Source organism: Polypterus senegalus, chromosome 10 (genome assembly GCF_016835505.1).
Source record: "Polypterus senegalus isolate Bchr_013 chromosome 10, ASM1683550v1, whole genome shotgun sequence".
NCBI classification, from domain to species: domain Eukaryota; kingdom Metazoa; phylum Chordata; class Cladistia; order Polypteriformes; family Polypteridae; genus Polypterus; species Polypterus senegalus.
In genome coordinates this window covers 107,861,684-107,887,140 of record NC_053163.1, presented here as the reverse complement: position 1 = coordinate 107,887,140, position 25,457 = coordinate 107,861,684, and the positions used below count along the sequence as shown (strand labels likewise).

Here is a 25,457-nt window from a genome sequence, read left to right as displayed (position 1 = left end):
AAGCCATTAAGAAGCCTAACAAAATGTTAATTTATATAGCGCCTTGATGTGTGAGGTACAAGTCTAAGGAGGTTCTTCTCAACCTTTATAACGCACTGGTGAGGCCTTATCTGGAGTACTGTGTGCAGTTTTGGTCTACAAAAAGGACGCAGCAGCGCTAGAAAAGGTCCAGAGAAGAGCGACTAGGCTGATTCCAGGGCTACAGGGGATGAATTAGGAGGAAAGCTTAAAAGAGATGAGCCTTTTCAGTTTAAGCAAAGAAGATGAAGAGGAGAAATGACTGAAGTGTTCAAAATTATTAAAGCAATTTGTACAGTGGATTGAGGCTGTTACTGTAAAACCCTGAACCCAAGAACCCTGGGAACCAATAAGAAATATAATAAGTGTAAATTTTATCCAATACATTAGGTTTTCTTCATATACGAGAACAACAGACACTTGGAATAAGTTACTAAGCAGTGCAGCAGACAGTAGATAGATAGATAGATGATAGGCACTATATGATAGATAGATGATAGGCACTATATGATAGATAGATAGATAGATACTTTTTTAATCCCAAGGGGAAATTCACAATGCACCATTTAACAAAGTCCTTGATTAGCTTCCTGTACTCCTCCTCCTGCCCACTCCTGATGCAGCCCACAATAGCAGTGTCGTCAGCGAACGTTTGCACGTGGCAGGACTCCGAGTCGTATTGGAAGTCTGATGTATATAGATTGAACAGGACTGGAGAAAGTACAGTCCCCTGAGGTGCTCCTGTGTTGCTAACCACAATGTCAGACCTGCAGTTCCCAAGACACACATATTGAGGTCTGTCTGTAAGATATTCCACGATCCATGCCACCAGGTGTGAGTCTACTCCCATCTCGGTCAGCTTGTCTCTAAGGAGCAGAAGTTGGATGGTATTGAAGGCGCTAGAGAAGTCCAAAAACATAATAGTAGGACTTTGTGGACCTTAAAAACTCGACTTGATGTTATTTTGGAGATATTAAGTGGATAGGATTGGTGAGCTTTGTTTGGCTGAATGGCCTGTTCTTGTCATTAGTAGTGGCATGTACTGGCAGAAAAATGTACAAAAATAAATGCTATATAGGTCCACTAAATAAACAAGTAAAAATAAAATTCATTTGAAATTATAAAGAGGTCAAATGGCTCATTGGGATGATGCCGTACTGGAGGTGTCTGATATCATAAAGCAATAATAACTCCATGAAAAGGACTCCCCATTTTAAGAAAAAAGACCCTATTATTGAAAAATGTACAAAAAGTTGGTCAGACACCTTCGCATGAAAAAGGTGTAATTTAAATTCCTAAAGTAAGCCCATTTTTAAAACCAACATTAAAGCATATGAAATTGGGAGTCTTTTTGCATATGATCCCTGCTGCATGATGTCAGAAGCAAAATTTCAAGCTGAAGATGAAGAAGAAGAAATCATTAGAAATCAGACCAATCACATCATGCTAATCACCACAATGTTGAGCTGCTGCTATGAACGTTACGCAGTCAGAATGACGGAGATGCCTACTGAATAACAGTTCAACCAAACACCAGGCATATTTATATGCCAATAATTAATGGCAACACCATACTCCCAAAAGCCTAACGAGTCTTGTTTCACTTGACCATTGTTACCGGCCACGGACAACTCCCAAAACAGCTGTTTCGGTATCAGAAATCACGGTCTCTTACAGCTGTCCAAATTCACGTTGTTCAGTAGCACCAAGACAAAGAAAATGTGATATGCCTTGCACTCGGCTGGTATTTATCTTTTTTCCTCTTAAAGTTATAATCCTCTTTCATAAATTTTCCTGAGGTTTATCAAAGGAGGCACACAAAAATATGTCTATCTACATTACCACACCAATTTAGGCTTTTGCCAGCTCTTTCCAATCTTTCTGACCATCTTCTTAATTAGTGACCAGATTTGGCTGCTGATTAGCTTCTTTTCCCTTCAGTTTAATAGCCCATATTATTTACTGTTGTGTTATTTACCTGCAATAGGAAACTAACTTTATAATGATAAAGGTGGTGAAAAATTGAACGTTATACAAGGGCAACTTTGACATAAATAGGCAAATGTCCTCCATTCTTCTAGAATGAATGCTTGCACTTTTGTAATAAGCTTCTCTTCGTATTGGTGGTGAGGCTGCAAACTGTCATCATGATCCATGACGCGAAAAAGGTTCATGAAGCTGGCCGGGCAGTAGAGAAAACCGTAGCCAGGCAAGTTGAAGTTGAATAGCTGCTCTTCACATTCCATGACAGTCTGGAGCTATCATCTTAACATCACTTAACACTAGAATTACCAGAGCTTACAAAAAAAACTTGTAGATCTGTCCCACCTTAAATTGCTTCTCACCTCTCCGTCAGCGTCTTTTGTCCTTTAAATGTGTTGATAAGCAACAAACATCAAGCAGTCTGCTATCGCATCCCCCACCGCCGCACAATTTTCTCAGCTCAAGTCTGCTTACCTGCGTGTCAGTCGCTTCGAGTTGTATAGAGTGAGAATTCAAGTAAAATCACACCTTTTATAAATACTATATCGTTATTTGGAACAATTGCATTTCAGGTGTGTTCCGTGTCTACAATGATCTATGTAAACACATCGTTAAAACAGAAACGTTTTTCATGTTTTAGTAAAAATGTAGACATGATGTGTATAATGTGTTAAGTCTGGTTTCCAAATATCAAATAAACACTTTCACAAAAGGTACAAATATAACAGAAGAAATGCACTTCTATTCAAGAATATAACTGCAGAAAAAGAACCCGTGTTATGGTGCGACATTGGCACGCATTTGCTACGACCACTTTGGTGGCACAATGGTATCAACTGTTGATTGATAATCAAAACTTCACGGGTTCAATCCCGGACACATCCATTTTGAGAAGTGAGCTGCTTTTATTCTTACTATTTTAGAATAAAAACATACATTTGATTTCAGTCTGTAATCATCCATCCATTTTCCAACCCGCTGAATCCAAACACAGGGTCACGGGGGTCTGCTGGAGCCAATCCCAGCCAACACAGGGCAGGAGCCAGTCCTGGGCAGGGTGCCAACCCACCGCAGGACACACACAAATACACCCACCCACCAAGCACACACTAGGGCTAATTTAGGATCGCCAATCCACCTAACCTGCATCTCTTTGGACTGTGGGAGGAAACCGGAGCACCCGGAGGAAACCCACGCAGACACGGGGAGAACATGCAAACTCACGAATCCAGGTCTCCTAACTGCGAGACAGCAGCGCTACCCACTGCACTACCGTGCCGCCCCTTTTTTTTTTTATTTATTCAGTTTCATTTTCTCAGTTGCGTTCACAATCCTACCCTATGCCCCCCCCACCGCCCATCTGACACTGCTGTTTTCACATAAAGACGCACTATACTTGTGACTTTAGGCTGTAGGAAGTAAGTAACTAAATCCAAATAAATAACATTCAATTGATTAACATTGATTCGCAGTTCAGTTTGCTGATGATATATGTATGGCAGATTGCATCAGAAAGGACAGGATATAAAAGAAGGACATTGTGGGGGATTAATCCAAAACTGAAAATAATTTTCATATTTCAATGTTGTCACAGTTTTTTTTATTGTGGAAATATTATTTATTGTCAAAATTCAATAAAGAGGATTCTTCTTTTTCTTTATTATTATTATTATTATTATTATTATTATTATTATTATTATATGTGAATTACTTATTTAGTTTCTTGCTTTTTATTTTGTTTGGTGGTTAAAGTTGTTACACTGTTATGATGCTGTTCTGGATTTTACACTAGAATGCAGCCTGTTTTTGTTTTTGAAGTGAACGAATCAGTGATTCCAAGATTTGAATCATTTTGACGAAAGAATGAAATAAATCGAATCACTAAAAAAGAATCGTCTTGCACATCACAACTCCACAAGGGGGCAGAAACATACAGGTTTCATAGCTTCTGAGACGTGAAGGCAAAAACATCTCTCAAAATGGCATTTGAGATACATTTGGAGATACATCCCCGCTTGGTGACTGTGTACCCAAAATGGTGATTTTTCAAGGAGAGACTGGTTAGGTAGGATCCAGAATGATGAATGAAGACGTTGAAATCGGTCTTTGAAATGCATCTGCATCTGCTCATCATATAGGATTCCCCACTCACTAGAACATTACGCTCGCCCTTCCGTCCCCGCTTCTGGTCAATACGTCTGACACTCCACCCTCTTCAGTCAGTAATAGCAGGCACAACTCTTCTTCCATCAACTGAGCCTCACATCTCCTGCGGTGACTTTATTAGCTATGCGACACTAACGAAACACTGTCAGTTATGACCAGGAGAATCTCAACGCACCAATCAAACGGGCTGCAACAAGTGTTATGGTCGTTCACCAAGGTGTGTTCTGCACATCGGCTTCATATAAACCAGGGTTTTAAACACCATACGCAAGGTGGCAGAAGTGAGTGGGTTAGTAGTGTCGCGCCAATTGAAACATCCAAATGGCAACTCCTGAAAGTTCTTTCTGAGTTCAGTGTGTTCAGTACACGTCTAGGCCGGTGAAGACGGTTAGGGTTAGGGTGCTTGCGTGTTCTTTTGAAACACATGTCTCTGTTTTGAAAAATACAAAAAATGTATGATTATGGGTCACAATAAAGCAGTGGAGGTATCTTAGTGTCATTCTTTGAACGAGTATTTGCCCTGTCATGCTATACTATACAGGGTGGTCCAGATCTAATTATGCAGATTCAGATCGTCTGAATGACTTTGATTTATGCGGGGTCAATTCCAGTTCGGTGCGAAGACGATTCTTCATGTCGTCAGTTCGCACAGTTCTCGATGGTCCGGGATTTTTTGGGTGATTTTCTATGTAATAAACTTAAGTTATAGCATAATGAAAATTACATAATTAGATCTGGACCACCCTATACATAACATATAGATGTTTAACTTATATAGGATTTCACCTTGTAGATAGGGAATCCATTCCCGGATGGGTTTTTCCATTCCTGGGAATTCGGGAATCCTGCATGTCATTCCCGGGATTCCCGGGGATGACACAGTGCACGGGCATCTCACATGTGAACGGTTTTAGAACGACCGACACTTATTTTTAATAAAACTACTACAATATGTTGACACCAATAAAAGACTAATCTTATCTACAAGCAGTTCATGCTATCATACAAGTACATGTATCTAGTTCAGGGGTGCCCAATGCGTCGATCGCGTTCGACCGGTAGATCGCGTTGCATTCAAAAATGTTTTTTTTTACACGTTATTATATATCCTCCCTATGGCAGTTGCCACTTGATTGACATACAGAGCGGCCAGTCTGAGATCTCTTTTCTTCTAACACACTGGTCATCCCGCACGCACGATCAAAAGCGCAAGCTACTGCAAAAGTCCGACTGTGATCTAGTTAGCCTTCCAATTTATATCGACTAAAGAAGGGATTTAAAAAAATTGTTTGGGGAGGGTATGGGCTGGATGTGGAATTGGAAGAGGATTTTTTTCTCTCACAATGTCACAATCTAAGTGCGTTTGTCTGATCTGTCAATCTATAATTGCTACTCCAAAGAAGGAAAATGTGGAAAGGCGATTTCGAACTGTTCATAAAAACTACGAAACTGACTTCCTTCCGAAAAGCAATCTGAGAAAGAGAAAAGTGAGGGAACTAAAATCGCAATTCATCGGACCACCGTCATTATTCACTCGGCTGAATTCAAAAGCTCCTTGACTGCATTATTCGGCTCTACTTATTTATGCGAGTCAGCATTTCCCACATGACGATTATTAAATCCAAATACTGTAGTGACCATAAATGTATTGAATTGTTACTATGCCATAAAGGTTATTCAGTTTTGCATGATACCACAACATATATTTTATGTATAAAGTATACTCAGTGTATATACTGTGTATATATATATTTTTTTAAATGTAGGTAGATCATTTCAACCTGGTCATTTTAAAAGTAGCTCGCAAGCCGAAAAAATGTGGGCACCCCTGATCTAGTTAGTTGCGGTAATAAGAGCATAGAAAGCACAACGTGTCCAGCGTGCGGCCGTCCAGGCGAGAGCGTACTTCGTGCAGAGTACTCCAGCCGCTGAGAAAGCACGCTTGGCCTCCACTGAAGTAGGCGGCACAGTCATCAGATACTGATACACTTGTTCTAAACAACGTCTGCGCTTGCCGTTGCTGTGAAACCCCGCCATTTCAGCTTTTACTGATGCATCCACTATCTTGTCATCGTTCTGTGATGGTAAGTTTCTTGGCACAGATAATGCGGGTGCAACAGACTGACGCATTGCAATTTCAAGTTGCTGTTCAAAGCTGTTGTCTGACAGACGTCAATGAAGTCTTCAGTTTTCAACTATAACTCTGTTATTTCTTCATCGATTTTTACACTTTTACACGCTATACAGTATATGCGAGCTTGGCCGTTCCCCGTTTCCAAGGAATTACAGCAGTTTCATTCCCGGGAATGCAGGAATGAAAAATGTCCATGAATCCCGGACTCCCGGTAATGGATTCCCTAGATATGTCAGCTATTATAACGAAGAAATGATGAAAAGCTTGTGTAGATTTGTGAAACATTGACGTTGAGCAGCGAGTTTGACAGATAAGATTGGTACAGCTGACATGGACCGGTGGTTGTTTAATATGAATATGTCTGTATGTAAATATGTACAGTATTTTTTGTCACTTTTACATATGTATATACTTTGCTGCTGTTATTTTCGCAGGCTATGACAATAGATGTTTAGGGATTGGGCAATATAAAAGTTTCATACTGTTTAGTTTCTTTTATGTGCTATAATTGAATATAAAGAATGCTTTGGTTAAGTACAGTAATTGGCACTTGTTTGCTGTTTGATGAACACGTGATAGTAACATAGGGCTAAGATTGAAGAGTGTAATTATATTATCGTTAAAGACCGAGAACTCCTTTGTGCAGAAACAGGTACAGTACTTTAAAGATTGTTCATTGTGAACACTTTGCAACGGCAACATTATTACAGTCAAAGGTCTATTATTGTGTCCTAAACTGTAGAGACCTAAAGTGTATTATTGGTGAATGAGTCTAAGTTTGTATAATAATAATTATTATTTGCCAGTAACGGCGCACTGAACGATAACGTGCGGTGAATACACTTGACTTGAGGTTTCATTCCTAGTTTTCATACTAATTCTCTGAACGTTCAGCATTCGTTTGCTCAGAGGTTGATGTGCTTTCTGCTTCCTGAGCAGCTCTTCTTTTCACCACCCTAGCGGCCCGCTTCTCCTCTTCTTCCATTGGCATCTTTTTGCGTTAAAACTGTCAGCTTTTGTGTTGCAATTACTTAGTAAGTTTTCTTTTATTTTTCACTTAAGTTGGCACTTTAAGTCTTCAATCTGCCTTAAGAACGATTTAAAATATGAAGAGGTAGGGGAAGTGACAATGAAGGTGGTAGAGAATGAGAACGGCGCCCATACGCATGCACCGCATGGCCGCCCTGCTAACCGCTGCCGAGAATTGATTCTGTAATATAATAAAATAAAAATAAAAAGAGGAATAACACTGGGGGCCAATCATCACCCTGCAAGCGGATAGTAGACATCATGTAGTATATGTGTACGAAATTTCAGATCAATAAGTCAAACGGTTTGCAAGGTACCGGTGATTTAAAATCCTGGACAGACAAAGAGCCACGGTAGCGTATTATATAAGAAGATTGTTAGATGGCGGATTCTGTAGTGTTTACATTTAAAGCCATACTGTCATGGAATAAAAGTGAATATTCATGAAGAAGACGATATGCTATTTCCAGATGCCATTACTATGCTGTTGTTAAAGAAGTAAATGTGTGCTTTCTTCTTTTTCAATATTGATTTAGTTAAAATAAGCCAACCGCCAGAGCTGAATTGGTGTCTGCCGTCCTTTTCTGCGACACTCTTTGACAACTGATCTCGGTCATCATTGGGACTCAATGCTTACCTCTGCTGTCTCACAACTACTGTAAAGACACCCGTGCTGTGCTCCCAGCCTGGTCCCTTCTCCTTGGACAGCCTGTTTTCTTCAGTTACCTGCTTTTTACCTCCTGCATGTCAGAATTAACCTGATGTCAAGGGGTCAGTGTATCCCACAGTAGACTGGCACTCTGTCCAGGATTGGCGCAATGTTATATTCAATGCTGTAAAGGTCCCTCCGGCATTCTGCACCACTGTACAGGATTGAATGACATCAAATAACAAACAGATGGATACTAACAGAAATGTTATTGGATCATCAACAAGGTATTACTACTTTAGTTTACAATATTCATTTTGGACATTGACAACTCTGAAATCTTAAATCCAGCTTTATACAGTTAGAAAACAATTAATAATTCCAAAGAACTCCCCCACTTAGGATGACATGATAGTGGAGTGTTTAGTTTCGGACTTCTGGGTTTGAATCTCATGACGTGATTTCTGTGCGCGTTTGCTTATGTTCGTCGTGTCTGCATGGGCCCCCTAGGAAGTGCGGATTTTCTACGTATGAGTGTGTCTATAAATGGGTCGTGTGGTGGACTCCTGACCTGTCTAAGATTTGTCCATGTTCTATTCTCTTTACTTCTAATATAGATTCATGTATTGGATTTGATTATGTGCTTATGTTACATTTAATGCCAATTCCAAACCGCATTATACATCAAGACAATCCCACTTTCTTGTCCTGTGTACTACTGTCAATTACGCTGTGGATGTCTGAAGCCACCATAGGTCTTTAGCTTTGCCTTTTCTTATTGAGCTTTTACATTGAGATTACAATGACTCCATCCATCATCCAACCCGCTATATCCTAACTACAGGGTCATGTGGTCCGCTGGAGCCAATCCCTGCCAACACAGGTCCTGCACCACAGGGCACACCCACATGCCAAGCACACACTAGAGACAATTTAGAATCGCCAACCCACCTAACCAGCATGTCTTTGGACTGTGGGAGGAAACCCACGCAGACACGGGGAGAACATGCAAACTCCATGCAGGGAGGACTCGGGAAGCGAACCCAGGTCTCCTAGCGCTACCCACTGCGCCACCGTGCCACCCTATAATAACTCCCTTTAATTTTATTTTTTTTTTAGTTTTTTATTTTTTGCACATTGAATAGGGTGACCAAATTCTCTCTAAACCAGCACAATGTGTGGGTTCAGAGAGCATCAATGTTGAAGAGTCGTCGTTTTGTGAAATGTTTTGGTGTGGAGACATATAATGAATAATATCTCTAATTGTATTTTTTCATAATCTCAAATTCTGCGCTGTAATGCTGGTATTTGAGCACACATTTATATATTTTATTCACATTATACAGTATCTGCATGTGAATCTGCCAACTGTCCAAAACTAGGAATCTCAATGCATTTACAAACTGGTATCGGCAACACTGACAGCTGGGCTGTCATTTACCAACCCTGAATCAACACCATCCAACCTCTGCTCCTTAGAGACAAGCTGACCAGAGAAGGGCGTAGACTCACACCTGGTGGCATGGATCGTGGACTATCTTACAGACAGACCTCAGTATGTGCGTCTCAGGAACTGCAGGTCTGACATTTTGGTCAGCAACACAGGAGCGCCGCAGGGGACACCCTATATACATCAGACTTCCAATATGACTCGGAGTCCTGCCACGTGCTAAAGTTCGCTGATGACACTGCTATTGTGGGCTGCATCAGGAGTGGGCAGGAGGAGGAGTACAGGAAGCTAATCAAAGACTTTGTTAAATGGTGCGACTCAAACCACTTACATCTTAACACCAGCAAGACCAAGGAGCTGGAGGTGGATTTTAGGAGGCCCAGGCCCCTCATGGACCCCGTGATTATCAGAGGAGACTGTGTGCAGAGGGTGCAGACCTATAAATACCTGGGAGTGCAGCTGGATGATAAATTGGACTGGACTGCCAATACTGATGCTCTGTGTAAGAAAGGACAAAGCCGACTATACTATCTGAGAAGGTTGGCGTCCTTCAACATCTGCAATAAGATGCTGTAGATGTTCTACCAGACGGTTGTGGCGAGTGCCCTCTTCTACGCAGTGGTGTGCTGGGGAGGCAGCATAAAGAAGAAGGACATCTCATGCCTGGACAAACTTGTTAAGAAGGCAGGCTCTATTGTAGGAGTAAAGTTGGACAGTTTGACATCTGTGGCAGAGCGACGGGCGCTGAGCAAACTCCTGTCAATCATGGAGAATCCACTGCATCCACTGAACAGGATCATCTCCAGGCAGAGGAGTAGCTTCAGTGACAGTCTGAGGAGATCGCTCCTCCCCCACACTGTGTGACTCTTCAGTTCCACCCGGGGGAGTAAATGCTAACATTATTTAAAGTTATTGTCTGTTTTTACATGCGTTTTTATTACTATTTAATTTAATATTGTTTTTAATATCAGTATACTGCTGCTGGATTATGTGAATTTCCCCTTGGGATTAATAAAGTATCTATCTATCTATCTATCTATCTATCTATCTATCTATCTATCTATCTATCTATCTATCTATCTATCTATCTATCTATCTATCTAAACCTATTTTAAGCCAGAGGTCCCAGGTTGTTCTTTTTCTGGCTGAAAACCGTACTTGTGCAGGATCCATACAAAATAAATTAAGCTGTCTGGCCAGCGCACATCTCGACGTGAGGCTTGTAGTTGCAGGTCATCTGATTGGTCAGATCTTGCGTTAGTGTTCATTAATAATGATTTTAATAGTACTTAAACATTGTCTTTTATGCCTTTTATTACTTCTTTTTTTGTCTCCTTGATTTCTGATTGGCTTTTATATTTCTTAATTGATGGTATCCTTTTGTCTTTCATGAAACAGCAGTGCTAATATATATCCACCTGCAAATGTATGCCACTGCGGTTTCCTTAAAGATGACCCCAAAATGCAATGCTAGACACTCAGTGGAAAGAAGGCCTTTGGGCAGAAGAATCTAAATTTGGTCAGCACTGCATGGGACTTGCAACCTGGCAGACATTTCCTATGTGATGCCAGTCTGTAATAGTGCAGGGTGAGCAGTACAAGACCCAAGTGTTCATTCCATATCCTATAAAATAAGGAGCTCCATTGATGTAAAATCACTCATTCATTTTCTACACTGCTTTGTCCTAAATAGGGTCATGTGGGGGGTGCCAGAGCCTATTCCAGCTAGCCTAAGGTGCAGGACAGGAGCAAACCATAGACAGGGTGCCAGTCTAATTCAGGGCAAACACACACATCCCCTAACAATTTAGCATTGTCACTTCACCCAGCTTGCAGGTCTTTGCACTATGGGAGGAAACTGGAGAATTCAGAAGTGGAGGAGTAGGTTAGGATCAGGCACCGATACAACGCATTGCTGCACCCACCACATGACAAACCAACTCAGGATCCCAGATTAGGACCCGAGTGCAGCCATGTGACGGGTGGCACCTCAGCACCACACTAGTTCAGGTCGAATGGAACAGTGTGAGGGTTTTTTATGGTGGCTGGAGTGCCAATTCTGCCACCAACCCTCAGGTTTTTCCCTGCAGGTTGGGGGGCCTCCACGCAGGGCTGGATGCAGATTAACGTCATACCCAGGACGGAACAATTCAGAAATAGGGAGAAAATGCAAACTCCATTCAGGGAGGAACTGGGGTGCAAACCCTGGTCTCTTTACTGTGAGGCATTGCGTCACTGTGCCACACTTTCATTTAAGGTAAGTGCATGCAATCTACACGTGGAAACATCTGCCATTCAAAAGTGCTGCTTTCTGCTTTGTGCTCTCCTGTTCTTGTACTGATGCATTAATAAATGTATGCTTCCAAATTCTAGCAAATGTTCACAGTGGAAAAAAATAGCATTCCCATTAAAAAACCTTACAAGCTTCTCTGAAGTAGTCAGAAATAATGTCCTTGTGGTCATCTTCACTATTAACGCTAAATGCTGATGCCAATGGAAGTGTCATAGACTCCAAAACCTTTATGCTTGCAATTCCAAGTGTCCCAGGAGTGCAGACTTATCTCCTGCAATTTTCATTTGACCTGATAGTGCAACGCTTACGTCTCAGATCACTGAAATCAAATCAGGAAGAAACTGTTTCCAGTGAAAGTACTGTAGTGTGTTTCTTGAGACGCAGGGTAGAGCAAAAATAGGAAAGCAAAGCACAAGCTAATGCGATTAATGACGGTTCAAGACATAATCATTGTGTATTCAAAATGTCTGTTATTTCTTGATGATCATTTTAAATACATTTACGGTCTTTCAGAGCAGATTTAGTTCTTTAGCCTTGGGAGTGCTGACGAGATCAAGAGGGGGAGTGAAAAATGAAGAGAAGCCTCTGTGCATGAGCAGGTCTGTCGTCGTATCTGCAATGAACAGTGCTAACCGCGGTTACTTGTACGTACCTATCAAACAGACGTGCAGTAATCATTAAGAAGAAGAAGAAGCAGCAGCTTTCCAACACCGAGTCCTGACACAATGATCTTTTTAGCACACAGTTCCATTTCTCTGTTGAGCTTCCCGACTCTTTAGACAGAAGTAAAAGCCTGCCCGCTAGCCCAGGCTGCATATGAACCGCGAGGGCTCTTTGGGACCCCGTTACCCTCGCTTGTTACGCGCTCCGCGCTTTTCCTGGCTTGCAGTTCATTTCCCTCTGGGTAATTTCCATCCAGTTAAGATCTCAAATTAAAATCAAAATAAAATTAGGTGCAATTATACTTGATAGTTGTTTGTTTTCTGTTGGCTGTAATCTGGAGGGTATCTGAATGCTGCTACATTTCCATAATAGCTACATGCCTTGACTGCAGCGTGTCGGTTCGATTCACGTCAGTGAAAACTGAGATGCTGTGCCACCACCACCACCACCGCTCCAAAAATCTAAATCGATGCTCTTAGGATTTGGTGAAGCTCTGTATTGGTGGACACATCGGCATGCTCAAAATATATTTATTTTATTTATTATTTATTTAATTTTTTTTCTATTTATTTTTTTCTCCAGCCGTCTGGATTTTTTTTTTTCTGTCCACCCTGGCCATTGGAGCTTACTCTTATTCTATGTTAATTAATGGTGACTTCTTTTATTTTCTTATTGTGTCTTTTATTTTTCTATTCTTTATTATGTAAAGCATAATTGATTTTAATATGTAAAGCACTTTGAGCTACTGTTTGTATGAAAATGTGCTTTATAAATAAATGTTGTTGTCGTTTTCAAGACGGGTCGCACTCAGCTGCAGTGGGTTAGATCCAGCATGCTTTGTTTGAGTGCTACACTCTGTCACATTCCTCTGGATTTTCCTTCCACATCCAGGGTCGTCTTAACGCAGTGGTTCTCAACCTGTGCGGCGGGCCCCCCTGGGGGGGTCACGAAGTAACAAAAAGGGGGGCGCGAAGATGTGAAAAAAAGAAAACAAGAATCAAAAATATGAAAAAAAATCTGTTGAAACCACAACAAATGAACTTAAACTACATTCTGATACTAGAACAATAAATATAGAGTTAGATAAATGTCGATAAAAGTTAAGTAGGTATAATAAAATATGCATCTACATTTCAAAAAAGTGTTTTTTTTGGCGGGGGCGATTAAAACTGTTAAGAAAACTCGGGACGCAAATACTTAAAGGTTGAGAAACGCTGCGTTAACGTATTGGGCACGCTGGGCACGCTGGGCAGTTGCCAGGGCCGACTTGCTGAGTGGTTGTGTAGGTAGGGGTCCAAGTGCACTGCTTTGCCCGGGGGGCTATAATGCTGTTAAGAAGGCCCTGTCCACATCACAAAGATAGGGTTCTTAGTTTAATCTGCTATTCTAAGTGCCCTCCGTGCACGAATGAATCCTGTGATGAAGTATCCAGCGTCCAGTGTCCAGTGTTCAGTGTCCAGGGTTGGCACCTCCACTGTGCTCGATGCTGCCCTTGCTGGAATAGGCGCCTGCAGATTGAGTGTTGGATAAACCTTTTTGAATCACGCTGTATATTCTAGATATTCAAATTCTGGCTAATAAAAACTTGTATTTAAGAGGTCTAAAATATATTCTATATAAACTGGAAGAACCCAAACTCTTCTCTTTTAAGTCAGTGGGAAACCGATGTGTTATATTATTTGAAATTGGAAAAAATCAAATGCTCAGTTAGAGGATCCGTACAGACTTTTTTCAAAACATGGCAGGATCTAATCAGTAATATTTTAAAATAAGTTCATAAAGCACAGAGAATTTATTAATTTAGGTATGTTTACAAGCCTTAAGTTTTACGCCGTTTGGCTTGCTCTCTCTCTCAGGGGTGGGGATCGATCTGTTTTTAACTCAATTCTTCTTTTTGTAAAAACTTGATTGCTTTGTATGTAATAAAATGAATAAAAATAAATAAATAAAATTTATTCTATATGGTGGTTGTTGCTGCTGCCTCATGAATGCAGTGCTCTGGGTTTGAATTGTGAGTCGTGCTGCTGTTGTTGTGTGTGGTTTGTTTGTGCCCCTCGTGTCTGTGTTGTGGGTCTCTGGCCGTTTGTGTTGGTTTGGCTCCTGCCTGCACTTCTATCGCATTAAGTGGATTTGAGAACATGCTATCTACATTTTTAATTTTCACTTATCAGGTTGTAATTATGACCAGTCAAAGTAAGGGGCTAAGTGCAAAAATGTGTTCCAAGATGGGGACCAGTGACTCGCAGGCCTAAAGCCACAGCTCACACACATCACAATTAATGAATTAAAAGAAAAAAACAACCATCGAAACCTACAACTTTTCTATACAGTTTATTTACAAAATGTATTAAAATCTTTTTTTTTTTTTTTGTTTTTGTACAGCACCTCATTAATGAGGCTCAATAATTTATGCCCACGCATGCAGTTTTTACGCTTTTTTTTTTTTAATAATCGCTATGTTGCTTGGCAATTTTTCTGTTCACTGAAGTGCAATTAAAAAAAAAAAACGTAAAAGAAAAAAAAAAACCCAAATAAAAATCCAAACCAAATCCCAGAATGGTTATTACTACTGCTGACCCCTATGGCTTGACCTAAGTAGCAGGAATTGTTTAATAAGCTATCACCACTTTATACATGCAGTTTCATAAAAAGGAACCGAAACAGAAAGTCTCGCCAGAAAGCTTTCCACTCTTTTAAAGTAACGTTGAACAAATGTACAGTTTTTCTTTACATTTTTTTAATTTTGAATTCTCAAGAAAATCCATCCGCGGTGTTGCATTGAGCTTGACGCCTGTGTTTGATTTGTTATATATCTCAGTCTGGACAGGTACTTGAGATGCACGAGTGTGTGACGCAGCCCTCTGAACTCATGGCTGCATTGATGTAATCCGGTGACTCAATGGGGGGAAAAGTACAAAAGAAAGACACGTTGCAGTGTTGCAGCAGCATAATAAATCAATCGAACCGAGATCCAGGGGGCAGGCGGCAGCTTTCCACTGGTGTCTCCCGTTGTCGTCTTTGCCGTTGGTTTTCGTGCTGTCAGGGACTTTGCTCGCTCTCCTCCTGTGTTGTCATACATTCGAATGACCTTCCAGTGGCACGCCTGCCAGGATAAGAACATGTCACATTAGAAAAGCATATGCTGTCACATTAGATGTAATTAATATGCAGGTGTTCCTTTGAACGGCCTGTTTGAAAAAGTGACAATTACGCCTTGTTTCTCCCCCAATTGATATTATCTAAGTAGCTCACTGGCAGAAGATCAAGAATGCAAATTGCTTGCATCGGAGAAATTAATTTCCTGCCCTTAAGTGTCCTTTGGCAGTTGCAATGCAAGTTTTTTTTTTCTTCTTGTGTCTTCTACAAACAGCCAATCATCCATTGGACATTGTGATCAACTTCATTTTCTCTGCTGACCTCTGATCCTGTTTCGCAGCTCACTTTTGTAGCTGATGTTTTTGACATGAAGGGCAACTAAAATAATAATAGTTAAAAAAAAAAAAAGATAAATAAAAAAGCACACATTTTACTGACTAACACCTGATGTCCCTTTACTCTTTCAAATCACTGCTTCGTCTCTCAACACACAATGCAACTCCACCACCTCCACATTCAAGCCTTTTTTCACTGGAGCAGGCAGGCAGGCAGGCAGGCAGGCAGACTTGGATTCTCTGATGAGTGACTTGTTGCCTTTGACCTCCAATGTGAATCACAGTGCGTTTCAAAAATTTTTTTTTTCTCCCTGCAAACCAGCTCATCCAGCTGTGCAGCAGCAGCAGCAAATGATGACTTTTGTCATTGAGCAGTTTGATTCCAAACTGGGAGTAAGGGTGCTTTTAGGGATTACAATAGGGTTTATGGGATTTCCTTTGCAATTTCAGGCAAAGCAATATATGCTGTGTTGAGCCGCGGTGCTGCTATTCCGTGGCCGTTCCTTAAGGCACTGAAGGAAAAAAAAATTCAGTTCTTTTGAATGACGAGTCTGTTGAGCTGTCAATGATTCCTGTGCAATGCCGGACACTCGGGCTGCATGCCGAGGGCCCAGGGTGGTTAAGGCCCGTTTTCCAGCGATCTCCCCCTCGCTCCCAGTCATGGTTCTTCTCCACAGCCTGTGCACCTGCTGATTTTCAGCTGTCCGAGTGGAAGAGAACAGAAAAAGAGGAACATGTGAGAAACTCATCACCTTGCACTTTATGATCATAATCACTCTGCACGGTTCTACAAAAGGTCACACTTCTTTGAAATGGGAGTGGGAGTTATGGCCAAAAATTCTTATTACAGTATAATTCAAATTTCTAACCACTATAATGTATTTGTATATACTGTACCTTTCAGGCTGGAACATATTTTTTACCCCCCGCCCCCCCAAAAAAATTAACAGTTTACTGTGTAAACACATCTACTTGTTAAAATGTTTAATTCTTCTACTCACGTAAATTTGATAATAGTATTCACATTTCCAGCTCGAACCAATAAAAGGTCCACTTGTTTTTCACTCACTCACACACTCACTTACACACTTACACACTCACTCACAGACTCTCTCACTCACACACTCACTCACTCTCTCACTCACTGACTCACTCACTCACTCACTCACTCACTCACTGACTCACTCACTCACTCACACACTCACTCACTCTCTCACTCACACACTCACTCACTCACAGACTCACTCACTCACTCACTCACTCACACTCACTCACTCACTCACTCACTCACTCACTGACTCACTCACTCACTCACTCACTCACTCACTCACTCACTCACTCACTCACTCACTCACTCACACACTCACTCACACACTCACTCACAGACTCACTCACTCACAGACTCACTCACTCACACACTCACTCACTTACACACTCACTCACTCACACACTCACTCACTCTCTCACTCACTGACACACTCACACACTCACTCACTCACTCACTCTCTCACTCACTGACTCACTGCACTCACTCACTTACACTCACTCACTCACTCACTCACTCACTCACTCACTCACTCACTCACTCACTCACTCACTCACTCACTCACTCACTCACTCACTCACTCACTCACTCACTCACAGACTCACTCACTCACTCACTCACTCACTCACTCACTCTCACTCACTCACTCACTCACAGACTCACACTCACTCACTCACTCACTCACTCACTCACAGACTCACTCACTCACTCACTCACTCACAGACTCACTCACTTACAGACTCACTCACTCACTCACTCACTGACTCCACTCACACACTCACTCACTTACTCACTCACTCACTCACAGACTCACTCACTCACTCACTCACTCACACACTTACACACTCACTCACTCACACACTCACTCACTCTACTCACTCACTGACTCACTCACTCACTCACACACTCACTCACTCACTCACTCACCAACTCACTCACTCACACACTCACACACTCACTCACTCACACACTCACACTCACTGACTCACTCACTCACTCACTCACTCACTCACTCACTCACTCACTCACTCACTGACTCACTCACTGACTCACTGACTCACTCACTAACTCACTCACTCACTCACTCACTCACTCACTCACTCACTCACTCACAGACTCACACTCACAGACTCACTCACTCACTCACTCACAGACTCACACACTCACTCACTTACACACTTACACACTCACTGACTCACTCACTCACTCACACACTCACTCACTCACTCACTCACACACTTACACACTCACTCACAGACTCTCACTCACTCACTCACTCACTCACTCACTCACAGACTCACAGACTCACTCACTTACACACTTACACACTCACTGACTCACTCACTCACTGACTCACTCACTGACTCACTCACTCACTCACTCACTCACTCACTCACTCACTCACTCACTCACTGACTCACTCACTGACTCACTCACTCACTCACTCACTCACTCACTCACTCACTCACTCACTCACTCACTCACAGACTCACACTCACAGACTCACTCACTCACTCACTCACTCACTCACTCACAGACTCACACACTCACTCACTTACACACTCACTGACTCACTCACTGACTCACTGACTCACTGACTCACTGACTCACTCACTCACTCACTCACTCACTCACTCACACCATCACCATGCAAACACAAGGCCCAGTTCTTGCTGTCGTGTCTCCTTATTTCAGACCGTCATCTGTAAACGCACACACGGTCAAGCTTGTTTAAATGCAATGCAGAGCCGCAGAGAGCTTTGGCTCGCCAGTCAGATTTGAATATCAATATTCTTAAAGGCGGAGGCTCGCTTACTACACGCAGTTCACATACAAGTCTCTAAAGCACGGGTGTCAAACTCCAGTCCTGGAGGGCTGCAGTGGCTGCAGGTTTTCATTCTAACCATCTTCTTCATGAGTGACCAGTTTTTCCTGCTAATTAACTTCTTTTGAATTCATTTTAATTGACTTGTTGTTTTAAGATTTGTTCCCCTGAATTTCTTCATCATTCCTCTGAATTGCTTCATTTCTTTCTTTAAGTGGCACCCAAACAGAAATGAAATGAGATGTGAGTGAGCCAACAGAAGAACAACTAAATCAGGGCCTCAAACTCCAACCAGTTTCACTCCAAACAGTTTATTAATTAGGCAACGATTCTTGTTGTTAATTAAACCCGTTCTTTAATTTCGTGGCTTGTTGCTGCTCTCGCTGTGTAATTTAATTTTAATTAACTTGACTCAGCCCCCTTAGTTGTTTCTTTGTCCTTATTTAGCAGCCAAACAATAATGACTCACAAAATGAGCCACCACATGACCAGTTAACCTGTGCCATCACACAATATCTGAAAATAAAGAAAGGTGATGGTCTCGGTAAGGTTGATCTCTCAGGTCACCAAAACATTTTGACGGCATTCTTAGAAAAAACTGAAAATCTACAGTTTTGGAAATGTCTGTTATGGCAGAATGAGAGCAGCAATACACCCTGGAATTAAATAACAGGTTTAATTACCAGCAAGAATTAGCATCTCACTAAGAAACTGGCTGGATTATGAAATCCCAGTTTAGCTGGTCATCTCTTGGTTTGTTTCACATCTCATTTCTGTTTGGCTGCCATTTAATGAAGAAAGGAAGAAATTCAGAGGACTGAATCCTTACAAACAAGGCTTTTAAAATGAAGGGGAAAGAAGTGAAAACTGATCACTAATGAAGAAGAAGTTAGAATGAAAACCTGCAGCCACTGCGGTCCTCCAGGCCTGGAGTTTGACACCCCTGCTCTAAACAAAGACAGCACTTTCCAGTCACTAATAAAAGAGCATAAAAGGACATTTCTTGCTTTCGTTTTCTTGCACAGATTTGTGCCTTTTGTTGTAGGACATGTTTTACATTTAAACACTTTAAATACATTTTCTACTAATTTTTACCATACAGATTATTGTTAGGGTCAGCGTGGTGGCGCAGTGGGTAGTGCTACTGCCTTGTAGTTAGGAGACCCGGGTTCGCTTCCTGGGTCCTCCCTGCGAGGAGTTTGCATGTTCTCCCCGTGTCTGCGTGGGTTTCATCCCAAAGACATGCAGGTTAGGTGAATTGGCGATTCTAACTAGGCCTTGGTGTGTGGGTGTGTGTGCGCGCCCTGCAGTGGGCTGGCACCCTGCCCAGGGTTTGTTTCCTGCCTTGCGCCCTGTATTGGCTGGGATTGGCTCCAGCAGACCCCCGTGACCCTGTAATTAGGATATAGTGGGTTGGATAATGGCTGGATGGATGGTAATTGTTGTTTTTGTGAAATCCATAGCACAAATAAAACTTTATTCAGTCCACCGAATTATCTGGCATATCACCCACTCCTACTCTGAACTTGAGAGAGGACTTGCTCCTAGTGCTGTGCTATGGAAACTTATTGTACACATTGTATACATTGTTCCTATGTGTCTCTCCAACGGTGAAATTCCAGAAAATAGTGAACTGTTCAAATGAGAGCTGCTAGTTTCAAATCTGAAGCTGTTTAAATAGGTGGGACTCATTCCCCTTTTTTGATTTTTGCTGCTGTTTACAAAGTAACTCCTTCAAGCTGTAGGGACATTTAACTAGCAGGCTGTTAACTATTAAGGTTATAACTACACCAAATGTAGTTATAAAAATAGTTGATAAAACATTCTTTTCACATATGATCCTATGTATTTTAAAATATTGAATGACCAATAATATAAGATCCAGTTATAATAACCGGGCCAATTTTGATACTACAGGGTGGTCCAGATCTAATCAATGAGATCCAGATCGTCTGGATGACTTTGATTTATGTGGGGATGATTCGGGTTCAGCGAAGACGATTCTTCATGTCGTCAGTTTGCACACTTCTCAATGGTCCGGGATTTTTCGGGTGATTTTCTATGTAATAAACTTAAGTTATAGCGTAATGAAAAGTGCATAATTAGATCTGGACCACCCTTTACATATAACAATTTGGTAGAATTATGTCTGCACGCGGAATAACATTTTAACATAGGCTCGGCACGACACCGCTGAAAGGTTGCCGACCCCTGGCATAGCGGTTAGGTGCTCTGAGCCTGCACACAGTGAAGGGTGCTATAAAATTAAAAGGACTGGACTGCTGCCTCACACCTCTGTGGGGTCAAATTCTAGCCTGGTCACTGCCTATGTGGAGTTTACATGGTCTCCCTATAAGTGTTGTCACATGTATGCTCAAATAGTCCAATATTTCTCAGTCGGACCAGGGGTTGGCGCTGTCACCTGATCCTTTCTCCTTTCGTCCCTCTGCAGACCAGCTGAAGACCCTGCCTCTGAATGACATCACCACCAGTCCGGCCCCTCTTAAAGTCACCTTCTGATGACGTCATGTCCGGTACCCATCTTCATGTTCCAGCCTCCCTGCCTCCACCTCTTCCTCCATTCAGCCATATTTATAGAGAGCAGCTTTCGACATGTAACGTCAGTTCAGTTTTGGACTCCTGTCTGTAAAGATGTGTTTATTTTTTTCCTCAGCTTTTTTCAAGCACATGGGGTGGCCATCCCCAAACCTTTTTGTGACTCTTTCTCGTCTTTGTTACAGTGTGTAAGGTTTCCTCTGAGTTCTCTGTTTTTTCTTCCACACACGTGTGTTAGGCTTGTCACTGTACGAGTATGAGTGTAACCTCTGATGGCCTCGTTCCTGTCTTGCACCGTGACAATGGTTTGGATACTTAGTAGAAAAGGTGGGTGGATATCGAAATGCTTCATTTGCTTCACAATTTTTATTATTTATTTTGTAGAAATGGCATTTTTCTAACTACATTAGAAAGTCTTTTTTATCCAAATGCATTCATATTGCTGTTTACAGGCTTTTCAATTTCCATTAGTCTTAAAAGCTGTTAAATGAGAACCGTCCTGTGGTAACAGAGGTGGCCTGGAGAGCCCCCTTCCTCAGCACATTGTCTCTGTCTTGAAACGTTCTGCCATTAGCTGTGCTGTCAAAGCAGATTAAAGGATAAAAGCCAGTCCATGTTTTTCTATATGTAGTATGCTGCTCTTCTAATTCAATCAGGGCAAAAACCTGAGTTGTAATAATTAATTAATAATCAATAATTTAAAGCAATCACCCCTTGAAATGCTGATAAGTGATGTCATAATCAGTTTCTGGGTATTTGGAAGAATTAATTTTTTATTATGATTACCATTTGTTTATTTTTTTCATTTTTATTGATTATTAATGCTTGTTTTTGTTCACATCTCCCTGGTATAATTTTGTCCAGGGATTTCAGAATGTTTGAATTCAATACCAATATCAGTGAAATTCCATGATTATCGATGCCTACAGTATTCAATACCACGGCAAAACAGAAATACCAATCAAAGACTTTTTATTAAAATTAACTCCTTTGTTCAGCTGAACAATGTTATGCCCTTTCCTGTAATACAATATAAAATACTAGCTGTCCCCTGTGGCTCAACTCGTGTAGTAGAGAAACAGGGCAAACTTTAAAAATCAATTAAAAAAAAATTCATAATTTGTGTTGAGAAGAATTTATATTGAAAGCTTTCGTATCCGAGGGCCTCTTGATATACAATATTGTTGGTTTTGCTATCAGGGGTGAGAATGTAGCTGTGATCTCTTTGCAAAACATGTCAAAAGTTGGTAAGGTATCTCTGGCCAAGAGGAAGGTGGGTACGCTCTAACATCTGTCAGGGATGCCAGGGGCAACCACCCGGCCGGGACGCCATGAGGGACCGGAAGAGGGTCAAAGCCCACCCTGGATCACGTGGGGGCCGCCTTCCTGGTTGTTCTGGGGGCCACCATTGGTCACCGCCAGGAGGCGCCCCAATGCCTTGGGGACCTGTTGCCCCAGCACTTCCGCCACACCAGGAAGTGCTGGGGGGAAGATTTAGGGTGACACCCGGAGAGCTGCCGGGAGGACAGCCGGGAACGCCTGGTGCTCATCCGGGAACTGTATAAAAGGGGCCGTCTCCATTCATTCAGCGCTGGAGTCGGGAGGAGGCAGGACAAAGCACAGAGGAGGTGTGGAGGCGGCCCGAAGAGAGGCATTTGTGGCCAGGACTGTGTGTGTTGGGGTGTATTGTGCACTGAACTGGGTCTTAGTGACCATTATTTGGGTCTGTGTGACCAGTGAAATAATTGTAAATATTGTAAATAAACGTGTGGTGGTTGACAAACAACATGTCCGCCTGTCTGTGTCCGGGTCGTGTCCACATATCAAACAGTAGCACTGTATCTGATTGTGTTCAGCTCTGAAGGGAGAGCGTCCAACGCGTGGGGAGAAGTGCAGGTGGCCGTGATATCTCAGGTACCATCTAAAACACACGTAGCTGTGCTCTGTCTCTCTCTCGAAAACGTTAAACGTTACTCTTTAACAATCTCTAGATGATAATGTCTGCTGAACAAACAGGTATCGCTAGCTAAGTGGAGGTAAGGTACGCTCCAACATGTGCTGAGAGGTAGAGCGACTCGAATGGAGGCTGGTGTGTGAGTGAGGAGGGTCCCACCTGGCTCCCTACTTCTGAGGTGTCAAAAGGCCTGCTGCGTCTCGGTGCCGCAACTGAACTATAATACTCAGTGCGATGAGAAAAGTCAACTGGAATGTTCAAGCAAATTCTAGAAATAAAACCCAATCTAAATCTGTTAAGTAGTTCTCTCATGAAAAGCGGACAGACAGACAGACTGACAGATGTTGGATTTTATATATATATATATAGAGAGAGAGAACTCTAAATAGTAACAGCAACTTTAAAATACTAGAATATCTGTCAAATAGGCACCCAAGTATCATTTAATTAAACTAGTATCGGCATTCACAAATACCAAACTACTTTTTTACTCTGTCTTTCTATTGTGGGAAGAAACTGAAAGGCATTTCCAATACCAATTAGCGTTAGCACTCCAGTTTTGTTTTCCCTGACTTAGCGTTTTGGCTGTAGTTTCTCGGCTCATTTGGTCCCCCAGACTAAAGACCTTTCACATGATGACCTTGTTTGTGCCTCTCCCACTTTGTGCTGCCGCCTCGCAGTCCGTTCACTCATTAGCTGTGTCCATAACTGCTGCTAATGGAGAAGGCAGGTTTTAGAAGCTGAAACTCAGGTAAGTGATCATGACTGCCTGATGAGGACACATTCGGCTACCAGACAGCCTTTTTGAAAGTGTTTACAAGATTGCAAAGTGTTGAAACTGAGAACCCCAGAGGTACACATTATGATGGAATAATAATGCCACACACCATTACAAATAGCATTACACTGTCAAACTCACACACTTAGTTAAAAAAACTAACCTTCCTCCCCATGTTCAACTAAAAGGGTGGGTCCATCCTTTTAACCGCTTCCCAAATTACAAGCTAAGATCTGCCATAATGACCGGCTGTCAAATGACAAAACAAGATCTCCGTTAAAAAAAGTATAAAAATGCGTCCTTAAATTTCAAGATCAGAGTGGATACGTTAAACTAAGGAGTGCTCCACTTATAGAGGGGGTGCTCAGACAGGAGATGGGCAATCAAGTTAGAGAAAAAAATGCTTTCAGGTTTGAAAGATGACCTTAATTTAGATTGGAGCACTCAGAAATGAGATGGTGTGCTCAAATATGAGATGAAAAGTCAAATTAGAGTGCAAGCTTTGAAATATGAAATAAGTACTCAGTTTATAGAAGATGTGCTTAAATATCATACAGCAGAATGGCAAGAAGGACTCTCCAGTATGAGCTTAGTGCTGTACCACATTAAAAAAGGCAGCACTAACCAAAGGTGATAACAAGACCAAGATTTGAAAAAAGAAGCAAAGCCAGGGACATCACGACAGAAAGCCAAAAAAAAGAGCAGAGACTCAAAAATCCCAAAGCTCAAGACGCAAATCATTAATCCAAGTCTACAAAAACGTGCAAAGTCTTAGCTTCCTAAATTAATATTTAATGACAATGCCTCACAAAAAAACAAATTAATATTCAGAAACTTGTATGTTTGTACTGCGGTAGGCTGGCACCCTGCCCAGGATTTGTTCCTGCCTGGTGCCCTGTGTTAGCTGGGATTGGCTCCAGCAGACCCCCGTGACCCTGGGTTAGGATATAGCGGTTTGGATAATGGATGGATGGATTGTATGTTAGTAGTAGCACACTGCTGTCCTAAATATCGCCCTTCAGTCCCAAGATAGCAATGGAAATTCATTGTTAACAGCAATATGGTTATCATTACAGCAATAAACGATGTGGTGGCACAGAAATGTTATTAAAAATGATGATTTAAAAAAAAGAAAGCCCAAACAGCCTTACACACAAAAATCGAGTGCAGAATCAGTTTCTCCGCATTCAGAATGTCCTCCTAACACTTAAATTATGATTTCTCATCCATGGTATGCATGCTCAGTTTTGAGAGGGGTTTTCAAAGGTAAGGTTATGTGATCACATTAGAACACATCTCAAATACGGTATAAAAGAAGGACTTGGGCTACTCACATACGAGATGGGTGTTCAGTTTGATGAGGGCATGTTCGAGCTGGCAACGAGGTTCTTAAATATAAGAAAGATGTAGCTGAGCTTACAGTGGGGGCTCTTGTACGGCATCTGAGATGGATACTTCATTTAGAGTGGATGGCTCAAATACA

At 41.7% G+C, this 25,457-nt stretch overlaps 1 protein-coding gene across 2 annotated transcripts in view; it reads right to left on the bottom strand.

Annotated features, from left to right (window-relative positions):
* Positions 1–14,756: 14,756 nt before the first annotated feature.
* LOC120537396 (glutamate receptor 3) overlaps positions 14,757–25,457 on the bottom strand; it is a 389,304-nt gene continuing 378,603 nt past the window's right edge. For both annotated transcript variants that reach the window (XM_039766305.1, XM_039766304.1), the window contains exon 16: positions 14,757–16,516. The gene's annotated coding sequence lies outside the window, so the exon portion shown is untranslated. The remainder of the gene's footprint in view (positions 16,517–25,457) is intronic.